Source organism: Saimiri boliviensis, chromosome 16 (assembly GCF_048565385.1).
Source record: "Saimiri boliviensis isolate mSaiBol1 chromosome 16, mSaiBol1.pri, whole genome shotgun sequence".
Classification (NCBI taxonomy): domain Eukaryota; kingdom Metazoa; phylum Chordata; class Mammalia; order Primates; family Cebidae; genus Saimiri; species Saimiri boliviensis.
In genome coordinates, this window is record NC_133464.1 from 48228874 (window position 1) to 48238749 (window position 9876).

Genomic DNA, 9876 nt, shown 5'->3' on the forward strand with positions numbered 1-9876 from the left:
AGGCCTAACAGAGAATCAATCACCAAGTTCTACTAATATAGCACTTAATACTGTCAGAAAAAGCAGACAAAATACTTCTGCCTACATGAAGATTAGGTGGATAACGAATAGGTAGAGACGTAGAAGATACAGAGAAAATCCACAGCAGATGTAGGAAACAAATATCTCATGTAGTATTATAGAAAGAAACTAGTGTTATGGAAAATTTTTTTTAAAAATTGAGTAGTCAAATTGTGTTATTCAATTAGAGATACATTCATATTGGAAAATTCCAATTTTTATTATGTAATTATTTCACTTCATGCTTTTTGACCTTTTTAAAGTAAAAATATTCATTTTACATATTGAACTTATAATTTTAGGTTGCTTTTATTAATCTTTATTTCAAGATAAAAGTGGAACAGAAAAGTAGATTTACATATTTTTTAAATGTCCTATTTTCAATTTTTGAAGCTTCTTAGCTACAGTGTTTCTGGTTTCTTGCTTAAGAGATGTGTTTGAAAATGACACAAAGTCACTGTGTTTATTTATGTTTCTTTTTGACATAATTGGTCTGAACAATACATCTTTATCTTCTGTTTTTAGTTGTTAGGTATTGGTTCCTGAGAAGAAAATAGTCTTTCTTACTAAGAGAACAAAGCGTTGCTTGTTGTAAAGACTTCTTCAAATGAAAGGTCTCCTTTCTACTGCTTTTGTTGAGAAGTCCCTTTAATAGAAAATCCCTGTATCCCTCCCCAAACAGATGCTACTTTGGTTTTTTGAATGAACAAACTGAAAAAGTATGCAATATTTATTTTCTCCTTAAACAATGTATTTCTAGTGAGCATGTTATATTTACAGCTTGATCTACTTTACTAAGCAATTGCTCAAATAAATTTTTCTAAAGAAAAGCTTCTTTGGAGGTTTAACATAAAGTCTCTCAATATTTCAATCTGTTAATGAATAGATGGATAAATGAGCTTTTGTGAAATAGGTTGGCAGAAAAAGATATCTTACATTTTTATGTTTGGTGCTAAGCAAATATTGCAATAGAGTATTATTTTGATAAACAAGATATAAATGCCTCAGTTTATTCAACTAAAATAACACTCTTGAAATCTTTACATAAAAGATGAAAATTATCATTGCTCACTCCTCTTTCTCTCTCTCTCTGTGTGTGTGTGTGTGTGTGTGTGTGTGTGTAAAATCTACCTATCTCTTTATTTATCTAACACTCACACATCACAAGTCATGATGGAAGTTGATAAACACTGATTATGTAAATGTATGAGTTTGTACAGAAAAATTTAAAAAAAGCTTTCTAACTTACAGAGAAGACTTTTTTTTTTTTTTGCAATTCAATTATTGTTTTATTTCAACACAACTTAGCAGATAGGATTTGCAGATTCCACTCAGAGTAATGGAGGAGAAAAGTGGTGGAAGGAAACATTTTTCAAATGCCTATTTTAAGCTATTCACCAAGATAAGGGCTTCCACAGTTTGCGTACGCTTGGTAACAACCCTGATGGTTGTTAGAATCTCTATTTTTTTACACTTCAGGTAATTTTGTCCCAGTCAGCAATTCATAAAAGTTTTCACTAAAAAACATATCCTCACAAATAAAAATACTCTCACCAGTGAATAGTTACCCTAAACTCACATGATCACGGCCAACATTATTATAGATCTTTTTAGAGACTCGCCAACATATTTCAAAAGCACAGTGTTCTGTAGATATTAGTACAAGTAAAAGTAGTTACTCTGAGAATTAGTAGGTACAGAATTAAGTTTGTGCCACATAAAAGACAGTCCCCCTTTCTATGCTCACTTTCACATCTGTGATTTATACATTCATCGCCCTCCCAGATTGTTAATTCCTGGGCTGTTTTCAGCCTCCAGTTTGCCTCTTTCCAAACAAAACTCTGTATTTCTTACAGAGCAGTCTTTCTATCACAGACAGCTGACCATACCACTCACCTGATTCAAGTCTTTCAAGTCTGTAATGTAAAATTAAAATTTCTTATCTCAGTGTAAGTGGTTCTCCATGACTTTCCTTTTGCTTAATTGAGCTATCATTTTCTTTGTAGTTTCTTCCATGTAACCAACATTTAAATCTTATTAAAACCCTTCTATATTTTTGAAATTATTCTAACACTCTCCCCGTTTGTGACACTTTAACACTCAATAATCCTTCATGATTCCAATACTTTATAAATTTCCCTTGACTCCTTAAAGTGCTATTTTCTTATTTCTCTGTAATTCTTGACTCAGTCACAGTTCTTTTCACTTGGTATTATTTTTGTTTTGTGATGCCTTGCATATTATGCCTCTACTTTAGCTTGTACATTTTGAATTATATCTGGCTAACAGGACTATTGATATGTGTAATTAAATAGCTTCCTGGAAAATAACTCCACTTTGGGTAACGAGTTAGGTGAAGCAAAAATTCTTCATTGTCAGAGAAAGAAAAAATTGTGATTTTTTTCTGCTTCTGTTTCTTTCTCTGCCTTTCATATACAAGCTCCATCCTTCAGTCCAGATGCTAATCTCTGCAGATTGCATCTCTCAGGCTTAGTTTTCAGCAGACTTAAAGACAAGTTTGACAAAAAGGAGACATCCGAAGAAGATGAAGGGAAAGGAGAGTATAGAGAAGGACTGGGGTATTTTGTCCTTGCTTTCCTCCTCTTGTACCTTTTGGGTGTTATTAACTTCCACCGTTACAAGTCTTTGTGATGAATTCTCTTTCCTGCCAGGATCCTGGCGTCTAATCATTCAAATGTACTTCAGCGTTTAGTGATTGTTAGAAGAGTGTATAAGAAAATTGAGGGTAGACGGACAATAAGTCAACATCATAAGGAATGTTTCACCAAAGCTCTCTCTCTCTTCTAGTGGAAACTGAATAGCATTTCATTAAATATCCATAACCACATTAAAAAATGTTACTTATTTATCCATAGACAAACTTATTTGTTTCTATGCCTTGGGTATTTTTAAAAATGAAATCTTGCCAATTGCAACAATAAAAACGAAACTGGATGAAATTACATGAAGTGAAATAAGCCAGATATAGGAATGAAAATACTACATAGTATTATGTATATGTGGACTCCAAAAAAATTTAATTTATAGGTGGCAACCAGTGGTTGAAGTTTAGGGAAATAGTGAGATACTGGTCAAAGGATACAGACTTACAGTTTAAAATGAATACACTCTGAAGACCTAATATAGAGCATGATGACTATAGTTAATAATAATATATTGCCTACTTGAAATTTGCTAAGAGATTAGATCTTAAGTATTCTTAGCACACCCCCCCACACACACAGTAACTATGGGAGTTAATGGATATATTTGGCTTGATTGTGGTAATGATTTCACAATGTGCACATATACAAATCAGCACATTGTATACCTTGAATACACACATTTTATTTGTCCATTATAGCTCGGTGTAAATAGTAAAAGAAGATAGTTTATGGTTTCAAAATATTTATGACTTTTTATTTAACTCAAATAATATTTTTAATAGTTTTTTATACTATTTTTAGAACAATGTCTCACACACAATAATCCATGTTAATTTCCCTTCCTTTTTTGAAAATATATATACAACAAATTAATAAAAGATTTAAAGGATGAGCCTTATTTATTTTCATTTATTTTCTATTACTCATAGTACACTGTAAATCTATAGCTGCACAGCTTTGAAAGTTGCAAAGAAAGAAAGGTAGCAAGATTGGTAAATAAAGTAATAATTAAAAAAAAGAGCTTTTGAAACTTGTGGTATGTCTATTTTTAAATCTCCATAATGCAGCTTATAGCTTAAAGGAAACACTGTTTTGTAAAATGTTTCCTAAGGAATTTCCCCTTGTGAAATTTATATCTATAAAGTAGCAAAGGACAAAATAAAAAGAATATTTATTTAACAGCCAAAGGGAACTGGACCCAGACAACATGAAAAGGGAGATCTAATTTATGATTATATAAATAGAATTCTTTGAAAAAACTTAATTGAAGCAAAATTCACAGTGTTCAAAAATTAATCAATTACTTAGAATTCATATATGTTACATCAAAGCAAATGTCATAGTTTGAACTGGAACTCCGAGGTACACGTTCCATTATTCTGTCGTAACCCAGCCATGCATTTTAGCTATCTAAAATTAAAGTGAAAGTCACACATATTTCATACGTGAAACCATCAGCTAAAACACTTCATAATCAAATAGACATTGAAATATTAAGTACAACAATCTGAAATACTTAGTAATCTTTAGGGGAAAACAGCAAGCTCCTTTTTTATTATTTATTTTTATAAAGAACATTAACACCTCTAAATTTGACTTCTTTTTAATTAAGTATATAATTTCCTTTGTTCAGATTATCTCACTGTTTCTTTCTCAGGTTCCTCCCCAAACATTAAGAATTACAATTTGACATGAGCTTTGGGTGGGGATCCAAAGCCAACCATATCACCTCCTATCAGGCCTCACATCCCAACACTGTTGCATTGGGTATTAAGTTTCTAATACATGCTTTTTGGGTGCTGTTACCTTCAAACCATAGAAAATAACAACATATGAATTTTGGAGAGACACAAACATTTAGACCGTAGCCATCCTATCATGTATTTTTATAAAGTTTTCCCTTCTTTTTTGTCTCTGGCCATCAAGAGGGGAACTATCTATTTATGTGTCATTCAGTTCACTGTCATTCTCTTACCATGTTTTAAACTACACTTTAGCCTTCTACTTGGTTCTGAATATGCTTATATTTTTGGAATTTTATATTATTGGATATTATGGTTTACACATGTGTTACCCCAAAATAAATGTTGAAATTTGAACCCCAATGCTACAAGTGGGGCCTGATTCTTTAGAATTTTGTTAAATGTATGTTTTTGTATTAAAGATGTGAATATAATACTGAGTATATCTTCTCATGAAAAAGAACTGCAGGACAAAATCTCAGGTTGGTTGAGGCCTGGCCATTTGATTTTCAATACACCTTGGCTCTCAGCAAACAATCATAAGTGCCAATTTTTCCAGTTATTCCACTTGTATATAGAAAGATTGACATGCAGCAACTATCCCAAATTGTCATCTCTGGTCAATAGTTTATATGTTACTTAAATTTAGAGGTTAGAAATTCCTGGAAGTACCTCACAGGATAGTCAATCTAATCATAGCTTCTCTTTTGCATCTGTTTGTATTCATAGAGACATGAAGTTCAGACAATATTCTACATAAAGTCATACCACTGTGACCCACACTGTAGGCAACATTAAATAGTTTAAGGTATTTTATCTTTTACCTGAGTCCGTGGTTTCTATGCAATATTTACCTTTGTGCCAATCCCAAAATTGTTATCATTTCACTTAGCAATATAATGTAAACATTAAGGCAACAATGACAAAATATATGACAAATGTTAGTGCTTTTTAGTTAGAATATAGATTCAGTATTCCAGTTAAGTAAATAATATTCAGTATTATGTATCTATTACTGAAACAGTTTAGCCCCTGTGTGAAAATAGAACTGAATATTTAAACACCATGAGAATCTTGAGAACTAAATACAATTAAATAATAATCTTAATGAAAATTGTCCAAAATAATTAGCCATAGTCCTTCACCAAAGGAACTAAACACTTAAAAAGCATATTTCTTCTTTGAAAATAATATTCACCATCATCAAAAATTTCAACCCTCACTTGATATATTCTTTGTTCTATTTCTAGCATTATTGAATATGCAATTTTTTTCTCCATCTTTCTATCATGCTTAAAGTCAATATACAAAGCTGCCTGTGGAAAAGGTTTGGCAGCTACAGCCACCCAGATGTTTAAATACATGTTCTGTTAGCTCTGGCAGCTGGGTCTATGTATGTTCTTGTCTGACCTCATGATTGGCTCCACTGTTAGCTGTGGTGACAGCTGTTCAGCTGTATTGAGGTTTGGTCTATTATTTATTATTTATTGTAAACTATAGGCCAACTCAGTTAAGTGGCACTATCTACTAGATGTAATTGTGCTGAACAAATTTCTTGCCCCAGAATCCCTGATCTGGAGAATATAATATTAAGGTACCAGAGGAGCCCATGGTCAGCTAAACCAGGAGGAGCATCAATTTTTTTTATCCTGTTCTTATTAGAGACCCTTTCTTTATCTCTTTTGCACATCAACAATATAAATTATAAACTGGAAAACTTTATTTTGTTAAAGTGTAGTAACAAAAAGGCATATATAGTGATATTTTAAAATTAAGGAATTGAAACTTGCATTATTATTGTAAGAATTTAAACAAGTAGAACTCTCGCAATTAATTATAAAGTGTATGTTTAGGAAACATAATATGAGAGAATTGGCATAATCCAATGACTATATTTATATTTATAAATTTCATTCTAAGAACTGGGTTGACAACATATCACAAAAAATTTATTTTGTGATTTTATTATTTAATATGACACATTTTCTAATTTCCCACATGGTTAATTGCTTTGGCCAGGTATTATTTATAAGTGTCATTTCATTTAAAAGCAAGTGGGGATTTTTTTAATGTCTTATTATTGATTTTGAATTTAATTTTATTAGAAATATACTACATACTCTAAGATTTTAATCTGTTGAGATAATTTTATATATTTTGTGACATAGGATGTGATCTAACAGCATATCATATGGATAGTAAAAGATGTTTATTTTATGGTCTTTAGATTTAGGGTCTGATATGGTTTGGCTCTATTTCCACCCAGATCCCATGTTGAATTGCAATCTTCAGTGTTGGGAGAGGGACCTGGTGGGAGATGATTGGATTATGGAAGTGGATCTTTCCCTTTCTGTTCCCATGAGAGTAAGTTCTCATGAGATCTAGTTGTTTGAAAGTGTGTAGCACTTCCCGCTTTGCTCTGTCTCTTCCTCCAGCCATGTGAAAATGCCCCTGCTTTGTCTGTGCCTTCCACCATGATTGTAAGTTTCCTAAAGCCTTCTCAGCCATACTTTCTGTACAGCAGCCTGTGGAACTGTGAGTCAATTAAATCTCTTTTCTGCACAAATTAGTCAGTCTCAGGTATGTCTTTATAGAAGTGTGAGAACAAACTAATACAGAAAATTGGTGCCAGAAAAGTAGGCATTGCTATAAAGATACCTGAAACTGTGGAAGTGACTTTGCAACTGGGTATTGGGCAAAGGTTGAAACACTTTGGCAGGCTCAGAAGAAAACAGGAAGATGAGGGGAAGATTGGATCTTTCTAGCAACTTGTTAAATTGTTGTGAACAAAATGTTGATAGTGATATGGACAATGAAGTCCATGCCAAGGTGGTCTCAGGTAGAGATCTGGAACTTATTGGGAACTGGAATAACAAGGTTAGACTTGCTGTGCTTTAGCAAAAATCTGGCAGCATTATCCCCCTGTCCTTGAGACCTGTGGAACTTTGAACTTGAGAGATGATTTAGGATATCTGGTGGAAGAAATTTTAAGCAGCAGAGAATTCAAGATATGATCTGGCTGCTTCTAACAGCATATGCTTATATTCACAACCAGAAAGATTATCTGAAACTGGAACTTACATTTAAAAGAAAAGCTGAGCAGAAAAGTTTGGAAAATTTAAAGCATGGTCAAGTGGAAGAAACTAAACACTTATTTTCTGTGGAGGAATTCAAGCTGACTGCAAAAAATTGCTGAAGTAAAGAAGCACCAAATGTTAATACCCAAGTCAATGGTGACGATGCCTCAAAGGCATTTTAGAGACCTTCATGGCAACAACTCCCATCACAGGCCTGGAGGCCTAGAAGGAAGATCGTTTTGTGTGCCAGGCCCACGGCCTCACTCTTCTATGCAGCCTTGTGTCATGGTGCCTGCATCACAGCCACTCCAGCTCCAGCTGTCACTAACAGGGGTCATGGTACAGCTCAGGCCACTGTTCCAGAGGATGCAAGCTGGAACCACCAAGGTTTCCACATGGTGTTAAGCCTGTGGGTAAAAAGTTGAAGTTTGGGAGCCTCTGCCTAGATTTCAGAGGATCTGTAGAAATGCCTGAATGTCCAGGCAGAAGTCTGCTGCGGGGATGGAGCCTTTTGGCGAACCTGTATCAGGACAGTGTGAGGGGGAAATGTGGGTTTGGAGCCCCTACAAAGAGTTCTTACTGGGGCACTGCCTAATGGAGCTGTGGGAAAAAGGCCCTGTCTTTCAGTCCCTAGAATGATAGATCCACCAACAGTTTGCACAATTGGCCTTGAAAAAGCTACAGGCACTCAATGCCAATCTATGAAAGCAGCCACAGGGGCAGAGGTGCTGAAGGCCTTGTGTCAGTTTGGCCTGAAATCAAGGGAGATTATTTTGGAACTTTAAGATTTAATGACCACCCTGCTGAGTTTTGGACTTGCATGGGGCCTCTAGCCCCTTTGTGTCAATTTCACTCTTTTTGCATGGGAAGTCATTTACTCAATGACTGTATTCCAATTATGGTTTGGAAATAAAATATATATATTTTTTTATTTACAAGCTCAAGGCTCACAAATGGAAAGGATTTGCCTTGTCTCAGATGAGACTTTAGACTTTGCCTTTTGGGTTAATGCTGGAATAAGTTAAGAATTCTGGAGATTATTGAGAAGGCATAATAATGTTTTGAAATGTAAGAAGAATATGAGATTTGGGAGGGGTCACGGCAAAATAGTATGGTTTGGCATTGTATCTCTACCCAAATCTTATGTTGAATTGTAATCTCCAATGTTGAGGGATGGACATGGTGGGAGATGATTGAATCATGGGGGTGGATTTCCCCCTTGCTGTTCTCGTGATAGCGAGTGAGATCTACTTGTTTGAAAATGTTTAGCACTTGTCACTTCTCTTTCTCTGTCTCTTCTGCTTCCTATGTGAAGATGTGCTTGTTTCCCCTTCACCTTCCTCCATGACTTTAAGTTTCCTAAGGCCTCCTCAGCCATGCTTCCTGTATGGCCTGGAACACTGTAAGTCAATTAAACCTTTTTTCTTCATAAATTAGCCAGTCCCAGGTGTGTATTTATAGCAGTGCAAAAATGAACTAATACAGGGTCCAAGATATTAATAAAATAAAAATATTCAATTACAGCTAGATAATTTATATTTTAATGGATTCTGTTACTTTTAAAACTGGATTCTAAAGTGGGGAGTCTTAACATATGAAAATGTCACTGTGAGTTGTATTTTCTCCCAATAGTACTGTTAGCTAGCTTTATGTATTTTGAAACTCTGCATTTAGCAGCATACTCGTTTTGATGTTATGCTAATTGAAGTAATTTGATTGTCATCATTGCAAAATAGCTCATTATTTTGGTAATATTCATTTTTTTTACTTCTCCGTTGCTTGAATAAATACCATCACACTAGCTTTCATTTGCATAGTGCATGCGTTGGAAGGCTTATCTTGCATTTAGTCTTTACATATCTATATTTAAAGTATGTCTCTTATAGAAAGGATCGCTAGTTTTTAATTTCAAATGTTAATTAATTTGCATTTAAGAACATGTTAATGTTATATTGTTTCTAATATTTTCTTAGTGTTTTTATTTGAATCATCTCTTTCCGAAAAGATCATCTCAATTTTCTATTTTTCCTTGATTCAATCCAATATATATTTTAAATTTAAATTTTTAAAATAATACATAATAGATGTGCAATATTTGAGGTAGATATGATAATTTAATGCAATCATACAATTTGCAGGATCAAATCAGTATAATTGGAATATTCATCATCTTAAATATTTATATTTTCTTTATGCTAGAAACACTTGAATTCTCACTTCCATCTATTTCAAAATATAAAATAGATTATTGGTAACTATATTTACCCTGCTGAACTATCCATCACTAGTTACTATTTCTTCTGTCAAACTGTATAGTTATTTCCATTTACC